At 39.5% G+C, this 27,511-nt stretch overlaps 51 non-coding genes and 5 pseudogenes across 51 annotated transcripts; all 56 read right to left on the reverse strand.

Annotated features, from left to right (window-relative positions):
• Nucleotides 1-321: 321 nt before the first annotated feature.
• Nucleotides 322-440, reverse strand: LOC146025084 (5S ribosomal RNA; annotated as a pseudogene).
• A 970-nt stretch (nt 441-1,410) lies between these two features.
• On the reverse strand, nt 1,411-1,529 carry LOC146021488 (5S ribosomal RNA). Its single transcript, XR_014450973.1, has one exon. It is a non-coding gene; the product is annotated as a 5S ribosomal RNA (ribosomal RNA).
• Nucleotides 1,530-1,875: 346 nt separating this feature from the next.
• Nucleotides 1,876-1,994, reverse strand: LOC146023436 (5S ribosomal RNA). The gene has a single exon (XR_014452854.1). It is a non-coding gene; the product is annotated as a 5S ribosomal RNA (ribosomal RNA).
• Nucleotides 1,995-2,339: 345 nt separating this feature from the next.
• Nucleotides 2,340-2,458, reverse strand: LOC146021828 (5S ribosomal RNA). Its single transcript, XR_014451303.1, has one exon. It is a non-coding gene; the product is annotated as a 5S ribosomal RNA (ribosomal RNA).
• A 345-nt stretch (nt 2,459-2,803) lies between these two features.
• Nucleotides 2,804-2,922, reverse strand: LOC146021829 (5S ribosomal RNA). Its single transcript, XR_014451304.1, has one exon. It is a non-coding gene; the product is annotated as a 5S ribosomal RNA (ribosomal RNA).
• A 346-nt stretch (nt 2,923-3,268) lies between these two features.
• LOC146024507 (5S ribosomal RNA) lies at nt 3,269-3,387 on the reverse strand. Its single transcript, XR_014453885.1, has one exon. It is a non-coding gene; the product is annotated as a 5S ribosomal RNA (ribosomal RNA).
• A 344-nt stretch (nt 3,388-3,731) lies between these two features.
• On the reverse strand, nt 3,732-3,850 carry LOC146023100 (5S ribosomal RNA). The gene has a single exon (XR_014452529.1). It is a non-coding gene; the product is annotated as a 5S ribosomal RNA (ribosomal RNA).
• A 345-nt stretch (nt 3,851-4,195) lies between these two features.
• Nucleotides 4,196-4,314, reverse strand: LOC146021831 (5S ribosomal RNA). The gene has a single exon (XR_014451306.1). It is a non-coding gene; the product is annotated as a 5S ribosomal RNA (ribosomal RNA).
• Nucleotides 4,315-4,658: 344 nt separating this feature from the next.
• LOC146021489 (5S ribosomal RNA) lies at nt 4,659-4,777 on the reverse strand. Its single transcript, XR_014450974.1, has one exon. It is a non-coding gene; the product is annotated as a 5S ribosomal RNA (ribosomal RNA).
• A 346-nt stretch (nt 4,778-5,123) lies between these two features.
• LOC146022688 (5S ribosomal RNA) lies at nt 5,124-5,242 on the reverse strand. The gene has a single exon (XR_014452133.1). It is a non-coding gene; the product is annotated as a 5S ribosomal RNA (ribosomal RNA).
• A 342-nt stretch (nt 5,243-5,584) lies between these two features.
• Nucleotides 5,585-5,703, reverse strand: LOC146025085 (5S ribosomal RNA; annotated as a pseudogene).
• Nucleotides 5,704-6,673: 970 nt separating this feature from the next.
• Nucleotides 6,674-6,792, reverse strand: LOC146021490 (5S ribosomal RNA). The gene has a single exon (XR_014450975.1). It is a non-coding gene; the product is annotated as a 5S ribosomal RNA (ribosomal RNA).
• A 346-nt stretch (nt 6,793-7,138) lies between these two features.
• LOC146023437 (5S ribosomal RNA) lies at nt 7,139-7,257 on the reverse strand. The gene has a single exon (XR_014452855.1). It is a non-coding gene; the product is annotated as a 5S ribosomal RNA (ribosomal RNA).
• A 345-nt stretch (nt 7,258-7,602) lies between these two features.
• LOC146021832 (5S ribosomal RNA) lies at nt 7,603-7,721 on the reverse strand. The gene has a single exon (XR_014451307.1). It is a non-coding gene; the product is annotated as a 5S ribosomal RNA (ribosomal RNA).
• Nucleotides 7,722-8,066: 345 nt separating this feature from the next.
• On the reverse strand, nt 8,067-8,185 carry LOC146021834 (5S ribosomal RNA). The gene has a single exon (XR_014451308.1). It is a non-coding gene; the product is annotated as a 5S ribosomal RNA (ribosomal RNA).
• Nucleotides 8,186-8,531: 346 nt separating this feature from the next.
• LOC146024508 (5S ribosomal RNA) lies at nt 8,532-8,650 on the reverse strand. Its single transcript, XR_014453886.1, has one exon. It is a non-coding gene; the product is annotated as a 5S ribosomal RNA (ribosomal RNA).
• A 344-nt stretch (nt 8,651-8,994) lies between these two features.
• On the reverse strand, nt 8,995-9,113 carry LOC146023102 (5S ribosomal RNA). The gene has a single exon (XR_014452530.1). It is a non-coding gene; the product is annotated as a 5S ribosomal RNA (ribosomal RNA).
• Nucleotides 9,114-9,458: 345 nt separating this feature from the next.
• LOC146021835 (5S ribosomal RNA) lies at nt 9,459-9,577 on the reverse strand. Its single transcript, XR_014451309.1, has one exon. It is a non-coding gene; the product is annotated as a 5S ribosomal RNA (ribosomal RNA).
• A 345-nt stretch (nt 9,578-9,922) lies between these two features.
• On the reverse strand, nt 9,923-10,041 carry LOC146021836 (5S ribosomal RNA). The gene has a single exon (XR_014451310.1). It is a non-coding gene; the product is annotated as a 5S ribosomal RNA (ribosomal RNA).
• Nucleotides 10,042-10,387: 346 nt separating this feature from the next.
• Nucleotides 10,388-10,506, reverse strand: LOC146024302 (5S ribosomal RNA). Its single transcript, XR_014453687.1, has one exon. It is a non-coding gene; the product is annotated as a 5S ribosomal RNA (ribosomal RNA).
• Nucleotides 10,507-10,850: 344 nt separating this feature from the next.
• On the reverse strand, nt 10,851-10,969 carry LOC146024658 (5S ribosomal RNA; annotated as a pseudogene).
• Nucleotides 10,970-11,314: 345 nt separating this feature from the next.
• On the reverse strand, nt 11,315-11,433 carry LOC146022779 (5S ribosomal RNA). Its single transcript, XR_014452220.1, has one exon. It is a non-coding gene; the product is annotated as a 5S ribosomal RNA (ribosomal RNA).
• Nucleotides 11,434-11,779: 346 nt separating this feature from the next.
• On the reverse strand, nt 11,780-11,898 carry LOC146022761 (5S ribosomal RNA). Its single transcript, XR_014452203.1, has one exon. It is a non-coding gene; the product is annotated as a 5S ribosomal RNA (ribosomal RNA).
• Nucleotides 11,899-12,242: 344 nt separating this feature from the next.
• LOC146022781 (5S ribosomal RNA) lies at nt 12,243-12,361 on the reverse strand. Its single transcript, XR_014452222.1, has one exon. It is a non-coding gene; the product is annotated as a 5S ribosomal RNA (ribosomal RNA).
• A 344-nt stretch (nt 12,362-12,705) lies between these two features.
• On the reverse strand, nt 12,706-12,824 carry LOC146023513 (5S ribosomal RNA). Its single transcript, XR_014452928.1, has one exon. It is a non-coding gene; the product is annotated as a 5S ribosomal RNA (ribosomal RNA).
• Nucleotides 12,825-13,169: 345 nt separating this feature from the next.
• Nucleotides 13,170-13,288, reverse strand: LOC146022782 (5S ribosomal RNA). Its single transcript, XR_014452223.1, has one exon. It is a non-coding gene; the product is annotated as a 5S ribosomal RNA (ribosomal RNA).
• Nucleotides 13,289-13,634: 346 nt separating this feature from the next.
• Nucleotides 13,635-13,753, reverse strand: LOC146022168 (5S ribosomal RNA). The gene has a single exon (XR_014451635.1). It is a non-coding gene; the product is annotated as a 5S ribosomal RNA (ribosomal RNA).
• A 344-nt stretch (nt 13,754-14,097) lies between these two features.
• On the reverse strand, nt 14,098-14,216 carry LOC146023483 (5S ribosomal RNA). The gene has a single exon (XR_014452898.1). It is a non-coding gene; the product is annotated as a 5S ribosomal RNA (ribosomal RNA).
• A 346-nt stretch (nt 14,217-14,562) lies between these two features.
• Nucleotides 14,563-14,681, reverse strand: LOC146022170 (5S ribosomal RNA). Its single transcript, XR_014451636.1, has one exon. It is a non-coding gene; the product is annotated as a 5S ribosomal RNA (ribosomal RNA).
• A 344-nt stretch (nt 14,682-15,025) lies between these two features.
• LOC146022171 (5S ribosomal RNA) lies at nt 15,026-15,144 on the reverse strand. Its single transcript, XR_014451637.1, has one exon. It is a non-coding gene; the product is annotated as a 5S ribosomal RNA (ribosomal RNA).
• A 344-nt stretch (nt 15,145-15,488) lies between these two features.
• LOC146024049 (5S ribosomal RNA) lies at nt 15,489-15,607 on the reverse strand. Its single transcript, XR_014453446.1, has one exon. It is a non-coding gene; the product is annotated as a 5S ribosomal RNA (ribosomal RNA).
• A 345-nt stretch (nt 15,608-15,952) lies between these two features.
• LOC146022172 (5S ribosomal RNA) lies at nt 15,953-16,071 on the reverse strand. The gene has a single exon (XR_014451638.1). It is a non-coding gene; the product is annotated as a 5S ribosomal RNA (ribosomal RNA).
• A 344-nt stretch (nt 16,072-16,415) lies between these two features.
• Nucleotides 16,416-16,534, reverse strand: LOC146022173 (5S ribosomal RNA). The gene has a single exon (XR_014451639.1). It is a non-coding gene; the product is annotated as a 5S ribosomal RNA (ribosomal RNA).
• A 344-nt stretch (nt 16,535-16,878) lies between these two features.
• LOC146023920 (5S ribosomal RNA) lies at nt 16,879-16,997 on the reverse strand. Its single transcript, XR_014453321.1, has one exon. It is a non-coding gene; the product is annotated as a 5S ribosomal RNA (ribosomal RNA).
• A 346-nt stretch (nt 16,998-17,343) lies between these two features.
• Nucleotides 17,344-17,462, reverse strand: LOC146022639 (5S ribosomal RNA). The gene has a single exon (XR_014452086.1). It is a non-coding gene; the product is annotated as a 5S ribosomal RNA (ribosomal RNA).
• A 344-nt stretch (nt 17,463-17,806) lies between these two features.
• Nucleotides 17,807-17,925, reverse strand: LOC146022697 (5S ribosomal RNA). The gene has a single exon (XR_014452142.1). It is a non-coding gene; the product is annotated as a 5S ribosomal RNA (ribosomal RNA).
• A 345-nt stretch (nt 17,926-18,270) lies between these two features.
• Nucleotides 18,271-18,389, reverse strand: LOC146023111 (5S ribosomal RNA). Its single transcript, XR_014452539.1, has one exon. It is a non-coding gene; the product is annotated as a 5S ribosomal RNA (ribosomal RNA).
• Nucleotides 18,390-18,733: 344 nt separating this feature from the next.
• Nucleotides 18,734-18,852, reverse strand: LOC146024062 (5S ribosomal RNA). The gene has a single exon (XR_014453458.1). It is a non-coding gene; the product is annotated as a 5S ribosomal RNA (ribosomal RNA).
• Nucleotides 18,853-19,196: 344 nt separating this feature from the next.
• Nucleotides 19,197-19,315, reverse strand: LOC146023852 (5S ribosomal RNA). The gene has a single exon (XR_014453254.1). It is a non-coding gene; the product is annotated as a 5S ribosomal RNA (ribosomal RNA).
• Nucleotides 19,316-19,662: 347 nt separating this feature from the next.
• Nucleotides 19,663-19,781, reverse strand: LOC146024304 (5S ribosomal RNA). Its single transcript, XR_014453689.1, has one exon. It is a non-coding gene; the product is annotated as a 5S ribosomal RNA (ribosomal RNA).
• Nucleotides 19,782-20,127: 346 nt separating this feature from the next.
• LOC146024969 (5S ribosomal RNA) lies at nt 20,128-20,246 on the reverse strand (annotated as a pseudogene).
• Nucleotides 20,247-20,589: 343 nt separating this feature from the next.
• On the reverse strand, nt 20,590-20,708 carry LOC146023484 (5S ribosomal RNA). The gene has a single exon (XR_014452899.1). It is a non-coding gene; the product is annotated as a 5S ribosomal RNA (ribosomal RNA).
• Nucleotides 20,709-21,054: 346 nt separating this feature from the next.
• Nucleotides 21,055-21,173, reverse strand: LOC146022174 (5S ribosomal RNA). Its single transcript, XR_014451641.1, has one exon. It is a non-coding gene; the product is annotated as a 5S ribosomal RNA (ribosomal RNA).
• A 344-nt stretch (nt 21,174-21,517) lies between these two features.
• On the reverse strand, nt 21,518-21,636 carry LOC146022176 (5S ribosomal RNA). The gene has a single exon (XR_014451643.1). It is a non-coding gene; the product is annotated as a 5S ribosomal RNA (ribosomal RNA).
• Nucleotides 21,637-21,980: 344 nt separating this feature from the next.
• LOC146024050 (5S ribosomal RNA) lies at nt 21,981-22,099 on the reverse strand. The gene has a single exon (XR_014453447.1). It is a non-coding gene; the product is annotated as a 5S ribosomal RNA (ribosomal RNA).
• A 345-nt stretch (nt 22,100-22,444) lies between these two features.
• LOC146022177 (5S ribosomal RNA) lies at nt 22,445-22,563 on the reverse strand. The gene has a single exon (XR_014451644.1). It is a non-coding gene; the product is annotated as a 5S ribosomal RNA (ribosomal RNA).
• A 344-nt stretch (nt 22,564-22,907) lies between these two features.
• LOC146024073 (5S ribosomal RNA) lies at nt 22,908-23,026 on the reverse strand. Its single transcript, XR_014453468.1, has one exon. It is a non-coding gene; the product is annotated as a 5S ribosomal RNA (ribosomal RNA).
• A 344-nt stretch (nt 23,027-23,370) lies between these two features.
• Nucleotides 23,371-23,489, reverse strand: LOC146023922 (5S ribosomal RNA). Its single transcript, XR_014453322.1, has one exon. It is a non-coding gene; the product is annotated as a 5S ribosomal RNA (ribosomal RNA).
• A 346-nt stretch (nt 23,490-23,835) lies between these two features.
• On the reverse strand, nt 23,836-23,954 carry LOC146022641 (5S ribosomal RNA). The gene has a single exon (XR_014452088.1). It is a non-coding gene; the product is annotated as a 5S ribosomal RNA (ribosomal RNA).
• A 344-nt stretch (nt 23,955-24,298) lies between these two features.
• Nucleotides 24,299-24,417, reverse strand: LOC146022708 (5S ribosomal RNA). The gene has a single exon (XR_014452153.1). It is a non-coding gene; the product is annotated as a 5S ribosomal RNA (ribosomal RNA).
• Nucleotides 24,418-24,762: 345 nt separating this feature from the next.
• On the reverse strand, nt 24,763-24,881 carry LOC146023112 (5S ribosomal RNA). Its single transcript, XR_014452540.1, has one exon. It is a non-coding gene; the product is annotated as a 5S ribosomal RNA (ribosomal RNA).
• A 344-nt stretch (nt 24,882-25,225) lies between these two features.
• On the reverse strand, nt 25,226-25,344 carry LOC146024064 (5S ribosomal RNA). The gene has a single exon (XR_014453460.1). It is a non-coding gene; the product is annotated as a 5S ribosomal RNA (ribosomal RNA).
• Nucleotides 25,345-25,688: 344 nt separating this feature from the next.
• LOC146023853 (5S ribosomal RNA) lies at nt 25,689-25,807 on the reverse strand. The gene has a single exon (XR_014453255.1). It is a non-coding gene; the product is annotated as a 5S ribosomal RNA (ribosomal RNA).
• A 347-nt stretch (nt 25,808-26,154) lies between these two features.
• LOC146024305 (5S ribosomal RNA) lies at nt 26,155-26,273 on the reverse strand. The gene has a single exon (XR_014453690.1). It is a non-coding gene; the product is annotated as a 5S ribosomal RNA (ribosomal RNA).
• A 346-nt stretch (nt 26,274-26,619) lies between these two features.
• Nucleotides 26,620-26,738, reverse strand: LOC146024971 (5S ribosomal RNA; annotated as a pseudogene).
• Nucleotides 26,739-27,081: 343 nt separating this feature from the next.
• LOC146024065 (5S ribosomal RNA) lies at nt 27,082-27,200 on the reverse strand. Its single transcript, XR_014453461.1, has one exon. It is a non-coding gene; the product is annotated as a 5S ribosomal RNA (ribosomal RNA).
• Nucleotides 27,201-27,511: the final 311 nt, after the last annotated feature.

Consider the following 27,511-nt stretch of genomic DNA (forward strand, 5'->3'; position numbering starts at 1 on the left):
CCTCTTCTCTTCTATCACCAGGTAAGCTAATAAAAAGCTTCCTAACTGTTTTTGCTTACTGAAAAAAATCATGTGTTGGTAATGTAAAAAGACCTACAGGACATGATATTAGCAGGGGATCTTAAATTAAACTACTAAAGAGCTCAACACTGTTTAGCTGCCAAAAGCAGTTGGAATTTGGCCTAAACAGTGTGGTAAGTCTTTAGGTGATGGCTATTGTGTCTGTTTGACCTCTTACAAATGTCTCTACAGGCAATAAAAAGAAAAAGTTTCCAATTTAAATAGCTAGAGAATAAAAACAATTTTCCAGTTATGTGAAAAAACCTACAGCACATGGTGTTCCCATGTAGTCTCCCACCCAAGTGCTAACCAGGCCCAACACTGCTTAGCTTCCAAGATCAGACGAGATTGGGCCTATCCAATGTGGTATGGCTGTAGGTGAGATACAGGCACTTTTTTGCCCTCTTCTACTTCTATCACCAGGTAAGCTAATAAAAAAGTTTCGTAACTGTTTTTGCTTACTGAAAAAAATTATGTGTTGGCAATGTAAAAAGACCTACAGGACATGATATTAGCAGGGGATCTTAAATTAAACTACTAAAGAGGCTCAACACTGTTTAGCTGCCAAAAGCAGTTGGAATTGGGCCTAAACAGTGTGGTAAGTCTTTAGGTGATGGCTATTGTGTATGTTTGACCTCTTCTAAATGTCTGTGCTGGCAATAAAAAGAAAAAGTGGTACTTATGTAGTATCTGGGCTGCCGATTTTTTGATTGTATGCCTTAAGTTAAGGCATACAATCAGATGCGATGCGATGCGATATCGCATCGCATCGCATACGATGCGATGCGATGACCCGATTTTTCCATAGGATTCAATGTTAAAATGGACTGAGTCCATTTTAACATGAAATTCAATGGGAAAAAGGGGTCCTTTTCATACCCCTACTATCCAAGTGGTCATGGAGTTGGATATAAACCTGTGGCGAGCGTAGCGAGCCACAAAGCCCGAAGCGTGGCGAGCGAAGCGAGCCCCGCGAGGGGGCGGTATTCTGTGTCCCCTCGCGGGGCTCGCTACGCTCGCCACGCTTCGGGCTCGGTGGCTCGCTACGCTCGCCACAGGTTTATATCCAACTCCATGCCCACTTGGATAGTAGGGGTATGAAAAGGACCCCTTTTTCCCATTGAATTCCATGTTAAAATGGACTCAGTCCATTTTAACATTGAATCCTATGGAAAAATCGGGTCCATCGCATCGCATCGCATCGCATCGCATCGCATGCGATTTGGTCGGGTGCGATGCGATGCGATGGACCCGATTTCAAAATCGGCAGCCCAGTTACTACATAAGTACCGAAAAAGTTTCCAATTTAAATAGATAGAGAATAAAAACAATTTGCCAGTAATGTGAAAAAACCTACAGCACCTGGTGTTCCCATGTGGTCTCCCACCCAAGTACTAACCAGGCCCAACACTGCTTAGCTTCCAAGATCAGATGAGATTGGGCCTATCCAATGTGGTATGGCTGTAGGTGAGATACATGCACTTTTTTGCCCTCTTCTACTTCTATCACCAGGTAAGCTAATAAAAAAGTTTCCTAACTGTTTTGGCTTAATGAAAAAAATCATGTTTTGGTAATGTAAAAAGACCTACAGGACATGATATTAGCAGGGGATCTTAAATGAAACTACTAAAGAGGCTCATACACTGTTTAGCTGCCAAAAGCAGTTGGAATTGGGCCTAAACAGTGTGGTAAGTCTTTAGGTGATGGCTATTGTGTCTGTTTGACCTCTTCCAAATGTCTGTACTGGCAATAAAAAGAAAAAGTTTCCAATTTAAATAGCTAGAGAATAAAAACAATTTGCCAGTAATGTGAAAAAACCTACAGCACCGGGTGTTCCCATGTGGTCTCCCACCCAAGTACTAACCAGGCCCAACACTGCTTAGCTTCCAAGATCAGACGAGATTGGACAAATCCAATGTGGTATGGCTGTAGGTGAGATACAGGCACTTTTTTGCCCTCTTCTACTTCTATCACCAGGTAAGCTAATAAAAAAGTTTCGTAACTGTTTTTGCTTACTGAAAAAAATCATGTGTTGGCAATGTAAAAAGACCTACAGGACATGATATTAGCAGGGGATCTTAAATTAAACTACTAAAGAGGCTCAACACTGTTTAGCTGCCAAAAGCAGTTGGAATTGGGCCTAAACAGTGTGGTAAGTCTTTAGGTGATGGCTATTGTGTATGTTTGACCTCTTCTAAATGTCTGTGCTGGCAATAAAAAGAAAAAGTTTCCAATTTAAATAGATAGAGAATAAAAACAATTTGCCAGTAATGTGAAAAAACCTACAGCACCTGGTGTTCCCATGTGGTCTCCCACCCAAGTACTAACCAGGCCCAACACTGCTTAGCTTCCAAGATCAGACGAGATTGGGCCTATCCAATGTGGTATGGCTGTAGGTGAGATACATGCTCTTTTTTGCCCTCTTCTCTTCTATCACCAGGTAAGCTAATAAAAAAGCTTCCTAACTGTTTTTGCTTACTGAAAAAAATCATGTGTTGGTAATGTAAAAAGACCTACAGGACATGATATTAGCAGGGGATCTTAAATTAAAATACTAAAGAGGCTCAACACTGTTTAGCTGCCAAAAGCAGTTGGAATTTGGCCTAAACAGTGTGGTAAGTCTTTAGGTGATGGCTATTGTGTATGTTTGACCGCTTCTAAATGTCTGTGCTGGCAATAAAAAGAAAAAGTTTCCAATTTAAATAGATAGAGAATAAAAACAATTTGCCAGTAATGTGAAAAAAACCTACAGCACCTGGTGTTCCCATGTGGTCTCCCACCCAAGTACTAACCAGGCCCAACACTGCTTAGCTTCCAAGATCAGACGAGATTGGGCCTATCCAATGTGGTATGGCTGTAGGTGAGATACATGCACTTTTTTGCCCTCTTCTACTTCTATCACCAGGTAAGCTAATAAAAAAGTTTCCTAACTGTTTTGGCTTAATTAAAAAAATCATGTTTTGGTAATGTAAAAAGACCTACAGGACATGATATTAGCAGGGGATCTTAAATGAAACTACTAAAGAGGCTCATACACTGTTTAGCTGCCAAAAGCAGTTGGAATTGGGCATAAACAGTGTGGTAAGTCTTTAGGTGATGGCTATTGTGTCTGTTTGACCTCTTCCAAATGTCTGTACTGGCAATAAAAAGAAAAAGTTTCCAATTTAAATAGCTAGAGAATAAAAACTATTTGCCAGTAATGTGAAAAAACCTACAGCACCAGGTGTTCCCATGTGGTCTCCCACCAAAGTACTAACCAGGCACAACACTGCTTAGCTTCCAAGGTCAGATGAGATTGGGCCTATACAATGTGGTATGGCTGTAGGTGAGATACATGCTCTTTTTTGCCCTCTTCTCTTCTATCACAAGGTAAGCTAATAAAAAAGCTTCCTAACTGTTTTTGCTTACTGAAAAAAATCATGTGTTGGTAATGTAAAAAGACCTACAGGACATGATATTAGCAGGGGATCTTAAATTAAACTACTAAAGAGGCTCAACACTGTTTAGCTGCCAAAAGCAGTTGGAATTGGGCCTAAACAGTGTGGTAAGTCTTTAGGTGATGGCTATTGTGTCTGTTTGACCTCTTCCAAATGTCTGTACTGGCAATAAAAAGAAAAAGTTTCCAATTTAAATAGCTAGAGAATAAAAACAATTTGCCAGTAATGTGAAAAAACCTACAGCACCAGGTGTTCCCATGTGGTCTCCCACCCAAGTACTAACCAGGCCCAACACTGCTTAGCTTCCAAGATCAGACGAGATTGGACAAATCCAATGTGGTATGGCTGTAGGTGAGATACAGGCACTTTTTTGCCCTCTTCTACTTCTATCACCAGGTAAGCTAATAAAAAAGTTTCGTAACTGTTTTTGCTTACTGAAAAAAATCATGTGTTGGCAATGTAAAAAGACCTACAGGACATGATATTAGCAGGGGATCTTAAATTAAACTACTAAAGAGGCTCAACACTGTTTAGCTGCCAAAAGCAGTTGGAATTGGGCCTAAACAGTGTGGTAAGTCTTTAGGTGATGGCTATTGTGTATGTTTGACCTCTTCTAAATGTCTGTGCTGGCAATAAAAAGAAAAAGTTTCCAATTTAAATAGATAGAGAATAAAAACAATTTGCCAGTAATGTGAAAAAACCTACAGCACCTGGTGTTCCCATGTGGTCTCCCACCCAAGTACTAACCAGGCCCAACACTGCTTAGCTTCCAAGATCAGACGAGATTGGGCCTATCCAATGTGGTATGGCTGTAGGTGAGATACATGCTCTTTTTTGCCCTCTTCTCTTCTATCACCAGGTAAGCTAATAAAAAAGCTTCCTAACTGTTTTTGCTTACTGAAAAAAATCATGTGTTGGTAATGTAAAAAGACCTACAGGACATGATATTAGCAGGGGATCTTAAATTAAAATACTAAAGAGGCTCAACACTGTTTAGCTGCCAAAAGCAGTTGGAATTTGGCCTAAACAGTGTGGTAAGTCTTTAGGTGATGGCTATTGTGTATGTTTGACCGCTTCTAAATGTCTGTGCTGGCAATAAAAAGAAAAAGTTTCCAATTTAAATAGATAGAGAATAAAAACAATTTGCCAGTAATGTGAAAAAACCTACAGCACCTGGTGTTCCCATGTGGTCTCCCACCCAAGTACTAACCAGGCCCAACACTGCTTAGCTTCCAAGATCAGATGAGATTGGGCCTATCCAATGTGGTATGGCTGTAGGTGAGATACATGCACTTTTTTGCCCTCTTCTACTTCTATCACCAGGTAAGCTAATAAAAAAGTTTCCTAACTGTTTTGGCTTAATTAAAAAAATCATGTTTTGGTAATGTAAAAAGACCTACAGGACATGATATTAGCAGGGGATCTTAAATGAAACTACTAAAGAGGCTCATACACTGTTTAGCTGCCAAAAGCAGTTGGAATTGGGCATAAACAGTGTGGTAAGTCTTTAGGTGATGGCTATTGTGTCTGTTTGACCTCTTCCAAATGTCTGTACTGGCAATAAAAAGAAAAAGTTTCCAATTTAAATAGCTAGAGAATAAAAACTATTTGCCAGTAATGTGAAAAAACCTACAGCACCAGGTGTTCCCATGTGGTCTCCCACCAAAGTACTAACCAGGCCCAACACTGCTTAGCTTCCAAGGTCAGATGAGATTGGGCCTATCCAATGTGGTATGGCTGTAGGTGAGATACATGCTCTTTTTTGACCTCTTCTCTTCTATCACCAGGTAAGCTAATAAAAAGCTTCCTAACTGTTTTTGCTTACTGAAAAAAATCATGTGTTGGTAATGTAAAAAGACCTACAGGACATGATATTAGCAGGGGATCTTAAATTAAACTACTAAAGAGCTCAACACTGTTTAGCTGCCAAAAGCAGTTGGAATTTGGCCTAAACAGTGTGGTAAGTCTTTAGGTGATGGCTATTGTGTCTGTTTGACCTCTTACAAATGTCTCTACAGGCAATAAAAAGAAAAAGTTTCCAATTTAAATAGCTAGAGAATAAAAACAATTTTCCAGTTATGTGAAAAAACCTACAGCACATGGTGTTCCCATGTAGTCTCCCACCCAAGTGCTAACCAGGCCCAACACTGCTTAGCTTCCAAGATCAGACGAGATTGGGCCTATCCAATGTGGTATGGCTGTAGGTGAGATACAGGCACTTTTTTGCCCTCTTCTACTTCTATCACCAGGTAAGCTAATAAAAAAGTTTCGTAACTGTTTTTGCTTACTGAAAAAAATTATGTGTTGGCAATGTAAAAAGACCTACAGGACATGATATTAGCAGGGGATCTTAAATTAAACTACTAAAGAGGCTCAACACTGTTTAGCTGCCAAAAGCAGTTGGAATTGGGCCTAAACAGTGTGGTAAGTCTTTAGGTGATGGCTATTGTGTATGTTTGACCTCTTCTAAATGTCTGTGCTGGCAATAAAAAGAAAAAGTGGTACTTATGTAGTATCTGGGCTGCCGATTTTTTGATTGTATGCCTTAAGTTAAGGCATACAATCAGATGCGATGCGATGCGATATCGCATCGCATCGCATACGATGCGATGCGATGACCCGATTTTTCCATAGGATTCAATGTTAAAATGGACTGAGTCCATTTTAACATGAAATTCAATGGGAAAAAGGGGTCCTTTTCATACCCCTACTATCCAAGTGGTCATGGAGTTGGATATAAACCTGTGGCGAGCGTAGCGAGCCACAAAGCCCGAAGCGTGGCGAGCGAAGCGAGCCCCGCGAGGGGGCGGTATTCTGTGTCCCCTCGCGGGGCTCGCTACGCTCGCCACGCTTCGGGCTCGGTGGCTCGCTACGCTCGCCACAGGTTTATATCCAACTCCATGCCCACTTGGATAGTAGGGGTATGAAAAGGACCCCTTTTTCCCATTGAATTCCATGTTAAAATGGACTCAGTCCATTTTAACATTGAATCCTATGGAAAAATCGGGTCCATCGCATCGCATCGCATCGCATCGCATCGCATGCGATTTGGTCGGGTGCGATGCGATGCGATGGACCCGATTTCAAAATCGGCAGCCCAGTTACTACATAAGTACCGAAAAAGTTTCCAATTTAAATAGATAGAGAATAAAAACAATTTGCCAGTAATGTGAAAAAACCTACAGCACCTGGTGTTCCCATGTGGTCTCCCACCCAAGTACTAACCAGGCCCAACACTGCTTAGCTTCCAAGATCAGATGAGATTGGGCCTATCCAATGTGGTATGGCTGTAGGTGAGATACATGCACTTTTTTGCCCTCTTCTACTTCTATCACCAGGTAAGCTAATAAAAAAGTTTCCTAACTGTTTTGGCTTAATGAAAAAAATCATGTTTTGGTAATGTAAAAAGACCTACAGGACATGATATTAGCAGGGGATCTTAAATGAAACTACTAAAGAGGCTCATACACTGTTTAGCTGCCAAAAGCAGTTGGAATTGGGCCTAAACAGTGTGGTAAGTCTTTAGGTGATGGCTATTGTGTCTGTTTGACCTCTTCCAAATGTCTGTACTGGCAATAAAAAGAAAAAGTTTCCAATTTAAATAGCTAGAGAATAAAAACAATTTGCCAGTAATGTGAAAAAACCTACAGCACCGGGTGTTCCCATGTGGTCTCCCACCCAAGTACTAACCAGGCCCAACACTGCTTAGCTTCCAAGATCAGACGAGATTGGACAAATCCAATGTGGTATGGCTGTAGGTGAGATACAGGCACTTTTTTGCCCTCTTCTACTTCTATCACCAGGTAAGCTAATAAAAAAGTTTCGTAACTGTTTTTGCTTACTGAAAAAAATCATGTGTTGGCAATGTAAAAAGACCTACAGGACATGATATTAGCAGGGGATCTTAAATTAAACTACTAAAGAGGCTCAACACTGTTTAGCTGCCAAAAGCAGTTGGAATTGGGCCTAAACAGTGTGGTAAGTCTTTAGGTGATGGCTATTGTGTATGTTTGACCTCTTCTAAATGTCTGTGCTGGCAATAAAAAGAAAAAGTTTCCAATTTAAATAGATAGAGAATAAAAACAATTTGCCAGTAATGTGAAAAAACCTACAGCACCTGGTGTTCCCATGTGGTCTCCCACCCAAGTACTAACCAGGCCCAACACTGCTTAGCTTCCAAGATCAGACGAGATTGGGCCTATCCAATGTGGTATGGCTGTAGGTGAGATACATGCTCTTTTTTGCCCTCTTCTCTTCTATCACCAGGTAAGCTAATAAAAAAGCTTCCTAACTGTTTTTGCTTACTGAAAAAAATCATGTGTTGGTAATGTAAAAAGACCTACAGGACATGATATTAGCAGGGGATCTTAAATTAAAATACTAAAGAGGCTCAACACTGTTTAGCTGCCAAAAGCAGTTGGAATTTGGCCTAAACAGTGTGGTAAGTCTTTAGGTGATGGCTATTGTGTATGTTTGACCGCTTCTAAATGTCTGTGCTGGCAATAAAAAGAAAAAGTTTCCAATTTAAATAGATAGAGAATAAAAACAATTTGCCAGTAATGTGAAAAAAACCTACAGCACCTGGTGTTCCCATGTGGTCTCCCACCCAAGTACTAACCAGGCCCAACACTGCTTAGCTTCCAAGATCAGACGAGATTGGGCCTATCCAATGTGGTATGGCTGTAGGTGAGATACATGCACTTTTTTGCCCTCTTCTACTTCTATCACCAGGTAAGCTAATAAAAAAGTTTCCTAACTGTTTTGGCTTAATTAAAAAAATCATGTTTTGGTAATGTAAAAAGACCTACAGGACATGATATTAGCAGGGGATCTTAAATGAAACTACTAAAGAGGCTCATACACTGTTTAGCTGCCAAAAGCAGTTGGAATTGGGCATAAACAGTGTGGTAAGTCTTTAGGTGATGGCTATTGTGTCTGTTTGACCTCTTCCAAATGTCTGTACTGGCAATAAAAAGAAAAAGTTTCCAATTTAAATAGCTAGAGAATAAAAACTATTTGCCAGTAATGTGAAAAAACCTACAGCACCAGGTGTTCCCATGTGGTCTCCCACCAAAGTACTAACCAGGCACAACACTGCTTAGCTTCCAAGGTCAGATGAGATTGGGCCTATACAATGTGGTATGGCTGTAGGTGAGATACATGCTCTTTTTTGCCCTCTTCTCTTCTATCACAAGGTAAGCTAATAAAAAAGCTTCCTAACTGTTTTTGCTTACTGAAAAAAATCATGTGTTGGTAATGTAAAAAGACCTACAGGACATGATATTAGCAGGGGATCTTAAATTAAACTACTAAAGAGGCTCAACACTGTTTAGCTGCCAAAAGCAGTTGGAATTGGGCCTAAACAGTGTGGTAAGTCTTTAGGTGATGGCTATTGTGTCTGTTTGACCTCTTCCAAATGTCTGTACTGGCAATAAAAAGAAAAAGTTTCCAATTTAAATAGCTAGAGAATAAAAACAATTTGCCAGTAATGTGAAAAAACCTACAGCACCAGGTGTTCCCATGTGGTCTCCCACCCAAGTACTAACCAGGCCCAACACTGCTTAGCTTCCAAGATCAGACGAGATTGGACAAATCCAATGTGGTATGGCTGTAGGTGAGATACAGGCACTTTTTTGCCCTCTTCTACTTCTATCACCAGGTAAGCTAATAAAAAAGTTTCGTAACTGTTTTTGCTTACTGAAAAAAATCATGTGTTGGCAATGTAAAAAGACCTACAGGACATGATATTAGCAGGGGATCTTAAATTAAACTACTAAAGAGGCTCAACACTGTTTAGCTGCCAAAAGCAGTTGGAATTGGGCCTAAACAGTGTGGTAAGTCTTTAGGTGATGGCTATTGTGTATGTTTGACCTCTTCTAAATGTCTGTGCTGGCAATAAAAAGAAAAAGTTTCCAATTTAAATAGATAGAGAATAAAAACAATTTGCCAGTAATGTGAAAAAACCTACAGCACCTGGTGTTCCCATGTGGTCTCCCACCCAAGTACTAACCAGGCCCAACACTGCTTAGCTTCCAAGATCAGACGAGATTGGGCCTATCCAATGTGGTATGGCTGTAGGTGAGATACATGCTCTTTTTTGCCCTCTTCTCTTCTATCACCAGGTAAGCTAATAAAAAAGCTTCCTAACTGTTTTTGCTTACTGAAAAAAATCATGTGTTGGTAATGTAAAAAGACCTACAGGACATGATATTAGCAGGGGATCTTAAATTAAAATACTAAAGAGGCTCAACACTGTTTAGCTGCCAAAAGCAGTTGGAATTTGGCCTAAACAGTGTGGTAAGTCTTTAGGTGATGGCTATTGTGTATGTTTGACCGCTTCTAAATGTCTGTGCTGGCAATAAAAAGAAAAAGTTTCCAATTTAAATAGATAGAGAATAAAAACAATTTGCCAGTAATGTGAAAAAAACCTACAGCACCTGGTGTTCCCATGTGGTCTCCCACCCAAGTACTAACCAGGCCCAACACTGCTTAGCTTCCAAGATCAGACGAGATTGGGCCTATCCAATGTGGTATGGCTGTAGGTGAGATACATGCACTTTTTTGCCCTCTTCTACTTCTATCACCAGGTAAGCTAATAAAAAAGTTTCCTAACTGTTTTGGCTTAATTAAAAAAATCATGTTTTGGTAATGTAAAAAGACCTACAGGACATGATATTAGCAGGGGATCTTAAATGAAACTACTAAAGAGGCTCATACACTGTTTAGCTGCCAAAAGCAGTTGGAATTGGGCATAAACAGTGTGGTAAGTCTTTAGGTGATGGCTATTGTGTCTGTTTGACCTCTTCCAAATGTCTGTACTGGCAATAAAAAGAAAAAGTTTCCAATTTAAATAGCTAGAGAATAAAAACTATTTGCCAGTAATGTGAAAAAACCTACAGCACCAGGTGTTCCCATGTGGTCTCCCACCAAAGTACTAACCAGGCACAACACTGCTTAGCTTCCAAGGTCAGATGAGATTGGGCCTATCCAATGTGGTATGGCTGTAGGTGAGATACATGCTCTTTTTTGCCCTCTTCTCTTCTATCACAAGGTAAGCTAATAAAAAAGCTTCCTAACTGTTTTTGCTTACTGAAAAAAATCATGTGTTGGTAATGTAAAAAGACCTACAGGACATGATATTAGCAGGGGATCTTAAATTAAACTACTAAAGAGGCTCAACACTGTTTAGCTGCCAAAAGCAGTTGGAATTGGGCCTAAACAGTGTGGTAAGTCTTTAGGTGATGGCTATTGTGTCTGTTTGACCTCTTACAAATGTCTCTACAGGCAATAAAAAGAAAAAGTTTCCAATTTAAATAGCTAGAGAATAAAAACAATTTGCCAGTAATGTGAAAAAACGTACAGCACCTGGTGTTCCCATGTGGTCTCCCACCCAAGTACTAACCAGGCCCAACACTGCTTAGCTTCCAAGATAAGACGAGATTGGGCATATCCAATGTGGTATGGCTGTAGGTGAGATACAGGCACTTTTTTGCCCTCTTCTACTTCTATCACCAGGTAAGCTAATAAAAAAGTTTCGTAACTGTTTTTGCTTACTGAAAAAAATCATGTGTTGGCAATGTAAATAGACCTACAGGACATGATATTAGCAGGGGATCTTAAATTAAACTACTAAAGAGGCTCAACACTGTTTAGCTGCCAAAAGCAGTTGGAATTGGGCCTAAACAGTGTGGTAAGTCTTTAGGTGATGGCTATTGTGTATGTTTGACCTCTTCTAAATGTCTGTGCTGGCAATAAAAAGAAAAAGTTTCCAATATAAATAGATAGAGAATAAAAACAATTTGCCAGTAATGTGAAAAAACCTACAGCACCTGGTGTTCCCATGTGGTCTCCCAGCCAAGTACTAACCAGGCCCAACACTGCTTAGCTTCCAAGATCAGACGAGATTGGGCCTATCCAATGTGGTATGGCTGTAGGTGAGATACATGCACTTTTTTGCCCTCTTCTACTTCTATCACCAGGTAAGCTAATAAAAAAGTTTCCTAACTGTTTTGGCTTAATGAAAAAAATCATGTTTTGGTAATGTAAAAAGACCTACAGGACATGATATTAGCAGGGGATCTTAAATGAAACTACTAAAGAGGCTCATACATTGTTTAGCTGCCAAAAGCAGTTGGAATTGGGCCTAAACAGTGTGGTAAGTCTTTAGGTGATGGCTATTGTGTCTGTTTGACCTCTTCCAAATGTCTGTACTGGCAATAAAAAGAAAAAGTTTCCAATTTAAATAGCTAGAGAATAAAAACAATTTGCCAGTAATGTGAAAAAACCTACAGCACCAGGTGTTCCCATGTGGTCTCCCACCCAAGTACTAACCAGGCCCGACACTGCTTAGCTTCCAAGATCAGACGAGATTGGGCCTATCCAATGTGGTATGGCTGTAGGTGAGATAAATGCTCTTTTTTGACCTCTTCTCTTCTATCACCAGGTAAGCTAATAAAAAAGCTTCCTAACTGTTTTTGCTTACTGAAAAAAATCATGTGTTGGCAATGTAAAAAGACCTACAGGACATGATATTAGCAGGGGATCTTAAATTAAACTACTAAAGAGGCTCAACACTGTTTAGCTGCCAAAAGCAGTTGGAATTGGGCCTAAACAGTGTGGTAAGTCTTTAGGTGATGGCTATTGTGTATGTTTGACCTCTTCTAAATGTCTGTGCTGGCAATAAAAAGAAAAAGTTTCCAATTTAAATAGATAGAGAATAAAAACAATTTGCCAGTAACGTGAAAAAACCTACAGCACCTGGTGTTCCCATGTGGTCTCCCAGCCAAGTACTAACCAGGCCCAACACTGCTTAGCTTCCAAGATCAGACGAGATTGGGCCTATCCAATGTGGTATGGCTGTAGGTGAGATACATGCTCTTTTTTGACCTCTTCTCTTCTATCACCAGGTAAGCTAATAAAAAAGCTTCCTAACTGTTTTTGCTTACTGAAAAAAATCATGTGTTGGTAATGTAAAAAGACCTACAGGACATGATATTAGCAGGGGATCTTAAATTAAACTACTAAAGAGGCTTAACACTGTTTAGCTGCCAAAAGCAGTTGGAATTGGGCCTAAACAGTGTGGTAAGTCTTTAGGTGATGGCTATTGTGTCTGTTTGACCTCTTACAAATGTCTCTACAGGCAATAAAAAGAAAAAGTTTCCAATTTAAATAGCTAGAGAATAAAAACAATTTGCCAGTAATGTGAAAAAACCTACAGCACCTGGTGTTCCCATGTTGTCTCCCACCCAAGTACTAACCAGGCCCAACACTGCTTAGCTTCCAAGATCAGACGAGATTGGGCATATCCAATGTGGTATGGCTGTAGGTGAGATACAGGCACTTTTTTGCCCTCTTCTACTTCGATCACCAGGTAAGCTAATAAAAAAGTTTCGTAACTGTTTTTGCTTACTGAAAAAAATCATGTGTTGGCAATGTAAAAAGACCTACAGGACATGATATTAGCAGGGGATCTTAAATTAAACTACTAAAGAGGCTCAACACTGTTTAGCTGCCAAAAGCAGTTGGAATTGGGCCTAAACAGTGTGGTAAGTCTTTAGGTGATGGCTATTGTGTATGTTTGACCTCTTCTAAATGTCTGTGCTGGCAATAAAAAGAAAAAGTTTCCAATTTAAATAGATAGAGAATAAAAACAATTTGCCAGTAACGTGAAAAAACCTACAGCACCTGGTGTTCCCATGTGGTCTCCCAGCCAAGTACTAACCAGGCCCAACACTGCTTAGCTTCCAAGATCAGACGAGATTGGGCCTATCCAATGTGGTATGGCTGTAGGTGAGATACATGCACTTTTTTGCCCTCTTCTACTTCTATCACCAGGTAAGCTAATAAAAAAGTTTCCTAACTGTTTTGGCTTAATGAAAAAAATCATGTTTTGGTAATGTAAAAAGACCTACAGGACATGATATTAGCAGGGGATCTTAAATGAAACTACTAAAGAGGCTCATACACTGTTTAGCTGCCAAAAGCAGTTGGAATTGGGCCTAAACAGTGTGGTAAGTCTTTAGGTGATGGCTATTGTGTCTGTTTGACCTCTTCCAAATGTCTGTACTGGCAATAAAAAGAAAAAGTTTCCAATTTAAATAGCTAGAGAATAAAAACAATTTGCCAGTAATGTGAAAAAACCTACAGCACCAGGTGTTCCCATGTGGTCTCCCACCCAAGTACTAACCAGGCCCAACACTGCTTAGCTTCCAAGATCAGACGAGATTGGGCCTATCCAATGTGGTATGGCTGTAGGTGAGATACATGCTCTTTTTTGCCCTCTTCTCTTCTATCACCAGGTAAGCTAATAAAAAAGCTTCCTAACTGTTTTTGCTTACTGAAAAAAATCATATGTTGGTAATGTAAAAAGACCTACAGGACATGATATTATCAGGGGATCTTAAATTAAACTACTAAAGAGGCTCAACACTGTTTAGCTGCCAAAAGCAGTTGGAATTGGGCCTAAACAGTGTGGTAAGTCTTTAGGTGATGGCTATTGTGTCTGTTTGACCTCTTCTAAATGTCTGTGCTGGCAATAAAAAGAAAAAGTTTCCAATTTAAATAGATAGAGAATAAAAACAATTTGCCAGTAATGTGAAAAAACCTACAGCACCTGGTGTTCCCATGTGGTCTCCCACCCAAGTACTAACCAGGCCCAACACTGCTTAGCTTCCAAGATCAGATGAGATTGGCCCTATCCAATGTGGTATGGCTGTAGGTGAGATACATGCACTTTTTTGCCCTCTTCTACTTCTATCACCAGGTAAGCTAATAAAAAAGTTTCCTAACTGTTTTGGCTTAATGAAAAAAATCATGTTTTGGTAATGTAAAAAGACCTACAGGACATGATATTAGCAGGGGATCTTAAATGAAACAACTAAAGAGGCTCATACACTGTTTAGCTGCCAAAAGCAGTTGGAATTGGGCCTAAACAGTGTGGTAAGTCTTTAGGTGATGGCTATTGTGTCTGTTTGACCTCTTCCAAATGTCTGTACTGGCAATAAAAAGAAAAAGTTTCCAATTTAAATAGCTAGAGAATAAAAACAATTTGCCAGTAATGTGAAAAAACCTACAGCACCAGGTGTTCCCATGTGGTCTCCCACCCAAGTACTAACCAGGCCCAACACTGCTTAGCTTCCAAGATCAGACGAGATTGGGCCTATCCAATGTGGTATGGCTGTAGGTGAGATACATGCTCTTTTTTGCCCTCTTCTCTTCTATCACCAGGTAAGCTAATAAAAAAGCTTCCTAACTGTTTTTGCTTACTGAAAAAAATCATGTGTTGGTAATGTAAAAAGACCTACAGGACATGATATTAGCAGGGGATCTTAAATTAAAATACTAAAGAGGCTCAACACTGTTTAGCTGCCAAAAGCAGTTGGAATTGGGCCTAAACAGTGTGGTAAGTCTTTAGGTGATGGCTATTGTGTATGTTTGACCTCTTCTAAATGTCTGTGCTGGCAATAAAAAGAAAAAGTTTCCAATTTAAATAGATAGAGAATAAAAACAATTTGCCAGTAATGTGAAAAAACCTACAGCACCAGGTGTTCCCATGTGGTCTCCCACCCAAGTACTAACCAGGCCCAACACTGCTTAGCTTCCAAGATCAGACGAGATTGGGCCTATCCAATGTGGTATGGCTGTAGGTGAGATACATGCTCTTTTTTGACCTCTTCTCTTCTATCACCAGGTAAGCTAATAAAAAAGCTTCCTAACTGTTTTTGCTTACTGAAAAAAATCATGTGTTGGTAATGTAAAAAGACCTACAGGACATGATATTAGCAGGGGATCTTAAATTAAACTACTAAAGAGGCTTAACACTGTTTAGCTGCCAAAAGCAGTTGGAATTGGGCCTAAACAGTGTGGTAAGTCTTTAGGTGATGGCTATTGTGTCTGTTTGACCTCTTACAAATGTCTCTACAGGCAATAAAAAGAAAAAGTTTCCAATTTAAATAGCTAGAGAATAAAAACAATTTGCCAGTAATGTGAAAAAACCTACAGCACCTGGTGTTCCCATGTTGTCTCCCACCCAAGTACTAACCAGGCCCAACACTGCTTAGCTTCCAAGATCATACGAGATTGGGCATATCCAATGTGGTATGGCTGTAGGTGAGATACAGGCACTTTTTTGCCCTCTTCTACTTCTATCACCAGGTAAGCTAATAAAAAAGTTTCGTAACTGTTTTTGCTTACTGAAAAAAATCATGTGTTGGCAATGTAAAAAGACCTACAGGACATGATATTAGCAGGGGATCTTAAATTAAACAACTAAAGAGGCTCAACACTGTTTAGCTGCCAAAAGCAGTTGGAATTGGGCCTAAACAGTGTGGTAAGTCTTTAGGTGATGGCTATTGTGTATGTTTGACCTCTTCCAAATGTCTGTACTGGCAATAAAAAGAAAAAGTTTCCAATTTAAATAGCTAGAGAATAAAAACAATTTGCCAGTAATGTGAAAAAACCTACAGCACCAGGTGTTCCCATGTGGTCTCCCACCCAAGTACTAACCAGGCCCAACACTGCTTAGCTTCCAAGATCAGACGAGATTGGGCCTATCCAATGTGGTATGGCTGTAGGTGAGATACATGCTCTTTTTTGCCCTCTTCTCTTCTATCACCAGGTAAGCTAATAAAAAAGCTTCCTAACTGTTTTTGCTTACTGAAAAAAATCATATGTTGGTAATGTAAAAAGACCTACAGGACATGATATTATCAGGGGATCTTAAATTAAACTACTAAAGAGGCTCAACACTGTTTAGCTGCCAAAAGCAGTTGGAATTGGGCCTAAACAGTGTGGTAAGTCTTTAGGTGATGGCTATTGTGTCTGGTTGACCTCTTCCAAATGTCTGTACTGGCAATAAAAAGAAAAAGTTTCCAATTTAAATAGCTAGAGAATAAAAACAATTTGCCAGTAATGTGAAAAAACCTACAGCACCAGGTGTTCCCATGTGGTCTCCCACCCAAGTACTAACCAGGCCCAACACTGCTTAGCTTCCAAGATCAGACGAGATTGGGCCTATCCAATGTGGTATGGCTGTAGGTGAGATACATTCTCTTTTTTGCCCTCTTCTCTTCTATCACCAGGTAAGCTAATAAAAAAGCTTCCTAACTGTTTTTGCTTACTGAAAAAAATCATGTGTTGGTAATGTAAAAAGACCTACAGGACATGATATTAGCAGGGGATCTTAAATTAAACTACTAAAGAGGCTCAACACTGTTTAGCTGCCAAAAGCAGTTGGAATTGGGCCTAAACAGTGTGGTAAGTCTTTAGGTGATGGCTATTGTGTATGTTTGACCTCTTCTAAATGTCTGTGCTGGCAATAAAAAGAAAAAGTTTCCAATTTAAATAGATAGAGAATAAAAACAATTTGCCAGTAATGTGAAAAAACCTACAGCACCTGGTGTTCCCATGTGGTCTCCCACCCAATTACTAACCAGGCCCAACACTGCTTAGCTTCCAAGATCAGACGAGATTGGGCCTATCCAATGTGGTATGGCTGTAGGTGAGATACATGCACTTTTTTGCCCTCTTCTACTTATATCACCAGGTAAGCTAATAAAAAAGTTTCCTAACTGTTTTGGCTTAATTAAAAAAATCATGTTTTGGTAATGTAAAAAGACCTACAGGACATGATATTAGCAGGGGATCTTAAATGAAACTACTAAAGAGGCTCATACACTGTTTAGCTGCCAAAAGCAGTTGGAATTGGGCCTAAACAGTGTGGTAAGTCTTTAGGTGATGGCTATTGTGTCTGTTTGACCTCTTCCAAATGTCTGTACTGGCAATAAAAAGAAAAAGTTTCCAATTTAAATAGCTAGAGAATAAAAACAATTTGCCAGTAATGTGAAAAAACCTACAGCACCAGGTGTTCCCATGTGGTCTCCCACCAAAGTACTAACCAGGCCCAACACTGCTTAGCTTCCAAGATCAGACGAGATTGGGCCTATCCAATGTGGTATGGCTGTAGGTGAGATACATGCTCTTTTTTGCCCTCTTCTCTTCTATCACCAGGTAAGCTAATAAAAAAGCTTCCTAACTGTTTTTGCTTACTGAAAAAAATCATGTGTTAGTAATGTAAAAAGACCTACAGGACATGATATTAGCAGGGGATCTTAAATTAAACTACTAAAGAGGCTCAACACTGTTTAGCTGCCAAAAGCAGTTGGAATTGGGCCTAAACAGTGTGGTAAGTCTTTAGGTGATGGCTATTGTGTCTGTTTGACCTCTTACAAATGTCTCTACAGGCAATAAAAAGAAAAAGTTTCCAATTTAAATAGCTAGAGAATAAAAACAATTTGCCAGTAATGTGAAAAAACCTACAGCACCTGGTGTTCCCATGTGGTCTCCCACCCAAGTACTAACCAGGCCCAACACTGCTTAGCTTCCAAGATCAGACGAGATTGGGCATATCCAATGTGGTATGGCTGTAGGTGAGATACAGGCACTTTTTTGCCCTCTTCTACTTCTATCACCAGGTAAGCTAATAAAAAAGTTTCGTAACTGTTTTTGCTTACTGAAAAAAATCATGTGTTGGCAATGTAAAAAGACCTACAGGACATGATATTAGCAGGGGATCTTAAATTAAACTACTAAAGAGGCTCAACACTGTTTAGCTGCCAAAAGCAGTTGGAATTGGGCCTAAACAGTGTGGTAAGTCTTTAGGTGATGGCTATTGTGTATGTTTGACCTCTTCTAAATGTCTGTGCTGGCAATAAAAAGAAAAAGTTTCCAATTTAAATAGATAGAGAATAAAAACAATTTGCCAGTAATGTGAAAAAACCTACAGCACCAGGTGTTCCCATGTGGTCTCCCACCCAAGTACTAACCAGGCCCAACACTGCTTACCTTCCAAGATCAGACGAGATTGGGCCTATTCAATGTGGTATGGCTGTAGGTGAGATGCATGCTCTTTTTTGAACTCTTCTCTTCTATCACCAGGTAAGCTAATAAAAAAGCTTCCTAACTGTTTTTGCTTACTGAAAAAAATCATGTGTTGGTAATGTAAAAAGACCTACAGGACATGATATTAGCAGGGGATCTTAAATTAAACTACTAAAGAGGCTCAACACTGTTTAGCTGCCAAAAGCAGTTGGAATTGGGCCTAAACAGTGTGGTAAGTCTTTAGGTGATGGCTATTGTGTCTGTTTGACCTCTTACAAATGTCTCTACAAGCAATAAAAAGAAAAAGTTTCCAATTTAAATAGCTAGAGAATAAAAACAATTTGCCAGTAATGTGAAAAAACCTAAAGCACCTGGTGTTCCCATGTGGTCTCCCACCCAAGTACTAACCAGGCCCAACACTGCTTAGCTTCCAAGATCAGACGAGATTGGACATATCCAATGTGGTATGGCTGTAGGTGAGATACAGGCACTTTTTTGCCCTCTTCTACTTCTATCACCAGGTAAGCTAATAAAAAAGTTTCGTAACTGTTTTTGCTTACTGAAAAAAATCATGTGTTGGCAATGTAAAAAGACCTACAGGACATGATATTAGCAGGGGATCTTAAATAAACTACTAAAGAGGCTCAACACTGTTTAGCTGCCAAAAGCAGTTGGAATTGGGCCTAAACAGTGTGGTAAGTCTTTAGGTGATGGCTATTGTGTATGTTTGACCTCTTCTAAATGTCTGTGCTGGCAATAAAAAGAAAAAGTTTCCAATTTAAATAGATAGAGAATAAAAATTTTTTGCCAGTAATGTGAAAAAACCTACAGCACCTGGTGTTCCCATGTGGTCTCCCACCCAAGTACTAACCAGGGCCAACACTGCTTAGCTTCCAAGATCAGACGAGATTGGGCCTATCCAATGTGGTATGGCTGTAGGTGAGATACCTGCACTTTTTTTGCCCTCTTCTACTTCTATCACCAGGTAAGCTAATTAAAAAGTTTCCTAACTGTTTTGGCTTAATGAAAAAAATCATGTTTTGGTAATGTAAAAAGACCTACAGGACATGATATTAGCAGGGGATCTTAAATGAAACTACTAAAGAGGCTCATACACTGTTTAGCTGCCAAAAGCAGTTGGAATTGGGCCAAAACAGTGTGGTAAGTCTTTAGGTGATGGCTATTGTGTCTGTTTGACCTCTTCCAAATGTCTGTACTGGCAATAAAAAGAAAAAGTTTCCAATTTAAATAGCTAGAGAATAAAAACAATTTGCCAGTAATGTGAAAAAACCTACAGCACCAGTTGTTCCCATGTGGTCTCCCACCCAAGTACTAACCAGGCCCAACACTGCTTAGCTTCCAAGATCAGACGAGATTGGGCCTATCTAATGTGGTATGGCTGTAGGTGAGATACATGCACTTTTTTGCCCTCTTCTACTTCTATCACCAGGTAAGCTAATAAAAAAGTTTCCTAACTGTTTTGGCTTAATTAAAAAAATCATGTTTTGGTAATGTAAAAAGACCTACAGGACATGATATTAGCAGGGGATCTTAAATGAAACTACTAAAGAGGCTCATACACTGTTTAGCTGCCAAAAGCAGTTGGAATTGGGCCTAAACAGTGTGGTAAGTCTTTAGGTGATGGCTATTGTGTCTGTTTGACCTCTTCCAAATGTCTGTACTGGCAATAAAAAGAAAAAGTTTCCAATTTAAATAGCTAGAGAATAAAAACAATTTGCCAGTAATGTGAAAAAACCTACAGCAGCAGGTGTTCCCATGTGGTCTCCCACCAAAGTACTAACCAGGCCCAACACTGCTTAGCTTCCAAGATCAGACAAGATTGGGCCTATCCAATGTGGTATGGCTGTAGGTGAGATACATGCTCTTTTTTGCCCTCTTCTACTTCTATCACCAGGTAAGCTAATAAAAAAGTTTCGTAACTGTTTTTGCTTACTGAAAAAAATCATGTGTTGGCAATGTAAAAAGACCTACAGGACATGATATTAGCAGGGGATCTTAAATTAAACTACTAAAGAGGCTCAACACTGTTGCTGCCAAAAGCAGTTGGAATTGGGCCTAAACAGTGTGGTAAGTCTTTAGGTGATGGCTATTGTGTATGTTTGACCTCTTCTAAATGTCTGTACTGGCAATAAAAAGAAAAAGTTTCCAATTTAAATAGATAGAGAATAAAAACAATTTGCCAGTAATGTGAAAAAACCTACAGCACCTGGTGTTCCCATGTGGTCTCCCACCCAAGTACTAACCAGGCCCAACACTGCTTAGCTTCCAAGATCAGATGAGATTGGCCCTATCCAATGTGGTATGGCTGTAGGTGAGATACATGCACTTTTTTGCCCTCTTCTACTTCTATCACCAGGTAAGCTAATAAAAAAGTTTCCTAACTGTTTTGGCTTAATGAAAAAAATCATGTTTTGGTAATGTAAAAAGACCTACAGGACATGATATTAGCAGGGGATCTTAAATGAAACAACTAAAGAGGCTCATACACTGTTTAGCTGCCAAAAGCAGTTGGAATTGGGCCTAAACAGTGTGGTAAGTCTTTAGGTGATGGCTATTGTGTCTGTTTGACCTCTTCCAAATGTCTGTACTGGCAATAAAAAGAAAAAGTTTCCAATTTAAATAGCTAGAGAATAAAAACAATTTGCCAGTAATGTGAAAAAACCTACAGCACCAGGTGTTCCCATGTGGTCTCCCACCCAAGTACTAACCAGGCCCAACACTGCTTAGCTTCCAAGATCAGACGAGATTGGGCCTATCCAATGTGGTATGGCTGTAGGTGAGATACATGCTCTTTTTTGCCCTCTTCTCTTCTATCACCAGGTAAGCTAATAAAAAAGCTTCCTAACTGTTTTTGCTTACTGAAAAAAATCATGTGTTGGTAATGTAAAAAGACCTACAGGACATGATATTAGCAGGGGATCTTAAATTAAAATACTAAAGAGGCTCAACACTGTTTAGCTGCCAAAAGCAGTTGGAATTGGGCCTAAACAGTGTGGTAAGTCTTTAGGTGATGGCTATTGTGTATGTTTGACCTCTTCTAAATGTCTGTGCTGGCAATAAAAAGAAAAAGTTTCCAATTTAAATAGATAGAGAATAAAAACAATTTGCCAGTAATGTGAAAAAACCTACAGCACCAGGTGTTCCCATGTGGTCTCCCACCCAAGTACTAACCAGGCCCAACACTGCTTAGCTTCCAAGATCAGACGAGATTGGGCCTATCCAATGTGGTATGGCTGTAGGTGAGATACATGCTCTTTTTTGACCTCTTCTCTTCTATCACCAGGTAAGCTAATAAAAAAGCTTCCTAACTGTTTTTGCTTACTGAAAAAAATCATGTGTTGGTAATGTAAAAAGACCTACAGGACATGATATTAGCAGGGGATCTTAAATTAAACTACTAAAGAGGCTTAACACTGTTTAGCTGCCAAAAGCAGTTGGAATTGGGCCTAAACAGTGTGGTAAGTCTTTAGGTGATGGCTATTGTGTCTGTTTGACCTCTTACAAATGTCTCTACAGGCAATAAAAAGAAAAAGTTTCCAATTTAAATAGCTAGAGAATAAAAACAATTTGCCAGTAATGTGAAAAAACCTACAGCACCTGGTGTTCCCATGTTGTCTCCCACCCAAGTACTAACCAGGCCCAACACTGCTTAGCTTCCAAGATCATACGAGATTGGGCATATCCAATGTGGTATGGCTGTAGGTGAGATACAGGCACTTTTTTGCCCTCTTCTACTTCTATCACCAGGTAAGCTAATAAAAAAGTTTCGTAACTGTTTTTGCTTACTGAAAAAAATCATGTGTTGGCAATGTAAAAAGACCTACAGGACATGATATTAGCAGGGGATCTTAAATTAAACAACTAAAGAGGCTCAACACTGTTTAGCTGCCAAAAGCAGTTGGAATTGGGCCTAAACAGTGTGGTAAGTCTTTAGGTGATGGCTATTGTGTATGTTTGACCTCTTCCAAATGTCTGTACTGGCAATAAAAAGAAAAAGTTTCCAATTTAAATAGCTAGAGAATAAAAACAATTTGCCAGTAATGTGAAAAAACCTACAGCACCAGGTGTTCCCATGTGGTCTCCCACCCAAGTACTAACCAGGCCCAACACTGCTTAGCTTCCAAGATCAGACGAGATTGGGCCTATCCAATGTGGTATGGCTGTAGGTGAGATACATGCTCTTTTTTGCCCTCTTCTCTTCTATCACCAGGTAAGCTAATAAAAAAGCTTCCTAACTGTTTTTGCTTACTGAAAAAAATCATATGTTGGTAATGTAAAAAGACCTACAGGACATGATATTATCAGGGGATCTTAAATTAAACTACTAAAGAGGCTCAACACTGTTTAGCTGCCAAAAGCAGTTGGAATTGGGCCTAAACAGTGTGGTAAGTCTTTAGGTGATGGCTATTGTGTCTGGTTGACCTCTTCCAAATGTCTGTACTGGCAATAAAAAGAAAAAGTTTCCAATTTAAATAGCTAGAGAATAAAAACAATTTGCCAGTAATGTGAAAAAACCTACAGCACCAGGTGTTCCCATGTGGTCTCCCACCCAAGTACTAACAAGGCCCAACACTGCTTAGCTTCCAAGATCAGACGAGATTGGGCCTATCCAATGTGGTATGGCTGTAGGTGAGATACATTCTCTTTTTTGCCCTCTTCTCTTCTATCACCAGGTAAGCTAATAAAAAAGCTTCCTAACTGTTTTTGCTTACTGAAAAAAATCATGTGTTGGTAATGTAAAAAGACCTACAGGACATGATATTAGCAGGGGATCTTAAATTAAACTACTAAAGAGGCTCAACACTGTTTAGCTGCCAAAAGCAGTTGGAATTGGGCCTAAACAGTGTGGTAAGTCTTTAGGTGATGGCTATTGTGTATGTTTGACCTCTTCTAAATGTCTGTGCTGGCAATAAAAAGAAAAAGTTTCCAATTTAAATAGATAGAGAATAAAAACAATTTGCCAGTAATGTGAAAAAACCTACAGCACCTGGTGTTCCCATGTGGTCTCCCACCCAATTACTAACCAGGCCCAACACTGCTTAGCTTCCAAGATCAGACGAGATTGGGCCTATCCAATGTGGTATGGCTGTAGGTGAGATACATGCACTTTTTTGCCCTCTTCTACTTATATCACCAGGTAAGCTAATAAAAAAGTTTCCTAACTGTTTTGGCTTAATTAAAAAAATCATGTTTTGGTAATGTAAAAAGACCTACAGGACATGATATTAGCAGGGGATCTTAAATGAAACTACTAAAGAGGCTCATACACTGTTTAGCTGCCAAAAGCAGTTGGAATTGGGCCTAAACAGTGTGGTAAGTCTTTAGGTGATGGCTATTGTGTCTGTTTGACCTCTTCCAAATGTCTGTACTGGCAATAAAAAGAAAAAGTTTCCAATTTAAATAGCTAGAGAATAAAAACAATTTGCCAGTAATGTGAAAAAACCTACAGCACCAGGTGTTCCCATGTGGTCTCCCACCAAAGTACTAACCAGGCCCAACACTGCTTAGCTTCCAAGATCAGACGAGATTGGGCCTATCCAATGTGGTATGGCTGTAGGTGAGATACATGCTCTTTTTTGCCCTCTTCTCTTCTATCACCAGGTAAGCTAATAAAAAAGCTTCCTAACTGTTTTTGCTTACTGAAAAAAATCATGTGTTAGTAATGTAAAAAGACCTACAGGACATGATATTAGCAGGGGATCTTAAATTAAACTACTAAAGAGGCTCAACACTGTTTAGCTGCCAAAAGCAGTTGGAATTGGGCCTAAACAGTGTGGTAAGTCTTTAGGTGATGGCTATTGTGTCTGTTTGACCTCTTACAAATGTCTCTACAGGCAATAAAAAGAAAAAGTTTCCAATTTAAATAGCTAGAGAATAAAAACAATTTGCCAGTAATGTGAAAAAACCTACAGCACCTGGTGTTCCCATGTGGTCTCCCACCCAAGTACTAACCAGGCCCAACACTGCTTAGCTTCCAAGATCAGACGAGATTGGGCATATCCAATGTGGTATGGCTGTAGGTGAGATACAGGCACTTTTTTGCCCTCTTCTACTTCGATCACCAGGTAAGCTAATAAAAAAGTTTCGTAACTGTTTTTGCTTACTGAAAAAAATCATGTGTTGGCAATGTAAAAAGACCTACAGGACATGATATTAGCAGGGGATCTTAAATTAAACTACTAAAGAGGCTCAACACTGTTTAGCTGCCAAAAGCAGTTGGAATTGGGCCTAAACAGTGTGGTAAGTCTTTAGGTGATGGCTATTGTGTATGTTTGACCTCTTCTAAATGTCTGTGCTGGCAATAAAAAGAAAAAGTTTCCAATTTAAATAGATAGAGAATAAAAACAATTTGCCAGTAATGTGAAAAAACCTACAGCACCAGGTGTTCCCATGTGGTCTCCCACCCAAGTACTAACCAGGCCCAACACTGCTTACCTTCCAAGATCAGACGAGATTGGGCCTATTCAATGTGGTATGGCTGTAGGTGAGATGCATGCTCTTTTTTGAACTCTTCTCTTCTATCACCAGGTAAGCTAATAAAAAAGCTTCCTAACTGTTTTTGCTTACTGAAAAAAATCATGTGTTGGTAATGTAAAAAGACCTACAGGACATGATATTAGCAGGGGATCTTAAATTAAACTACTAAAGAGGCTCAACACTGTTTAGCTGCCAAAAGCAGTTGGAATTGGGCCTAAACAGTGTGGTAAGTCTTTAGGTGATGGCTATTGTGTCTGTTTGACCTCTTACAAATGTCTCTACAAGCAATAAAAAGAAAAAGTTTCCAATTTAAATAGCTAGAGAATAAAAACAATTTGCCAGTAATGTGAAAAAACCTAAAGCACCTGGTGTTCCCATGTGGTCTCCCACCCAAGTACTAACCAGGCCCAACACTGCTTAGCTTCCAAGATCAGACGAGATTGGACATATCCAATGTGGTATGGCTGTAGGTGAGATACAGGCACTTTTTTGCCCTCTTCTACTTCTATCACCAGGTAAGCTAATAAAAAAGTTTCGTAACTGTTTTTGCTTACTGAAAAAAATCATGTGTTGGCAATGTAAAAAGACCTACAGGACATGATATTAGCAGGGGATCTTAAATAAACTACTAAAGAGGCTCAACACTGTTTAGCTGCCAAAAGCAGTTGGAATTGGGCCTAAACAGTGTGGTAAGTCTTTAGGTGATGGCTATTGTGTATGTTTGACCTCTTCTAAATGTCTGTGCTGGCAATAAAAAGAAAAAGTTTCCAATTTAAATAGATAGAGAATAAAAATTTTTTGCCAGTAATGTGAAAAAACCTACAGCACCTGGTGTTCCCATGTGGTCTCCCACCCAAGTACTAACCAGGGCCAACACTGCTTAGCTTCCAAGATCAGACGAGATTGGGCCTATCCAATGTGGTATGGCTGTAGGTGAGATACCTGCACTTTTTTTGCCCTCTTCTACTTCTATCACCAGGTAAGCTAATTAAAAAGTTTCCTAACTGTTTTGGCTTAATGAAAAAAATCATGTTTTGGTAATGTAAAAAGACCTACAGGACATGATATTAGCAGGGGATCTTAAATGAAACTACTAAAGAGGCTCATACACTGTTTAGCTGCCAAAAGCAGTTGGAATTGGGCCAAAACAGTGTGGTAAGTCTTTAGGTGATGGCTATTGTGTCTGTTTGACCTCTTCCAAATGTCTGTACTGGCAATAAAAAGAAAAAGTTTCCAATTTAAATAGCTAGAGAATAAAAACAATTTGCCAGTAATGTGAAAAAACCTACAGCACCAGTTGTTCCCATGTGGTCTCCCACCCAAGTACTAACCAGGCCCAACACTGCTTAGCTTCCAAGATCAGACGAGATTGGGCCTATCTAATGTGGTATGGCTGTAGGTGAGATACATGCACTTTTTTGCCCTCTTCTACTTCTATCACCAGGTAAGCTAATAAAAAAGTTTCCTAACTGTTTTGGCTTAATTAAAAAAATCATGTTTTGGTAATGTAAAAAGACCTACAGGACATGATATTAGCAGGGGATCTTAAATGAAACTACTAAAGAGGCTCATACACTGTTTAGCTGCCAAAAGCAGTTGGAATTGGGCCTAAACAGTGTGGTAAGTCTTTAGGTGATGGCTATTGTGTCTGTTTGACCTCTTCCAAATGTCTGTACTGGCAATAAAAAGAAAAAGTTTCCAATTTAAATAGCTAGAGAATAAAAACAATTTGCCAGTAATGTGAAAAAACCTACAGCAGCAGGTGTTCCCATGTGGTCTCCCACCAAAGTACTAACCAGGCCCAACACTGCTTAGCTTCCAAGATCAGACAAGATTGGGCCTATCCAATGTGGTATGGCTGTAGGTGAGATACATGCTCTTTTTTGCCCTCTTCTACTTCTATCACCAGGTAAGCTAATAAAAAAGTTTCGTAACTGTTTTTGCTTACTGAAAAAAATCATGTGTTGGCAATGTAAAAAGACCTACAGGACATGATATTAGCAGGGGATCTTAAATTAAACTACTAAAGAGGCTCAACACTGTTGCTGCCAAAAGCAGTTGGAATTGGGCCTAAACAGTGTGGTAAGTCTTTAGGTGATGGCTATTGTGTATGTTTGACCTCTTCTAAATGTCTGTACTGGCAATAAAAAGAAAAAGTTTCCAATTTAAATAGATAGAGAATAAAAACAATTTGCCAGTAATGTGAAAAAACCTACAGCACGTGGTGTTCCCATGTGGTCTCCCACCCAAGTACTAACCAGGCCCAACACTGCTTAGCTTCCAAGATCAGACGAGATTGGGCCTATCCAATGTGGTATGGCTGTAGGTGAGATACATGCACTTTTTTGCCCTCTTCTACTTCTATCACCAGGTAAGCTAATAAAAAAGTTTCCTAACTGTTTTGGCTTAATGAAAAAAATCATGTTTTGGTAATGTAAAAAGACCTACAGGACATGATATTAGCAGGGGATCTTAAATGAAACTACTAAAGAGGCTCATACACTGTTTAGCTGCCAAAAGCAGTTGGAATTGGGCCTAAACAGTGTGGTAAGTCTTTAGGTGATGGCTATTGTGTCTGTTTGACCTCTTCCAAATGTCTGTACTGGCAATAAAAAGAAAAAGTTTCCAATTTAAATAGC

The sequence above is a fragment of the Crinia signifera genome, chromosome 7, assembly GCF_055691185.1.
Source record: "Crinia signifera chromosome 7, ASM5569118v1, whole genome shotgun sequence".
Taxonomy (NCBI): Eukaryota; Metazoa; Chordata; class Amphibia; order Anura; family Myobatrachidae; genus Crinia; species Crinia signifera.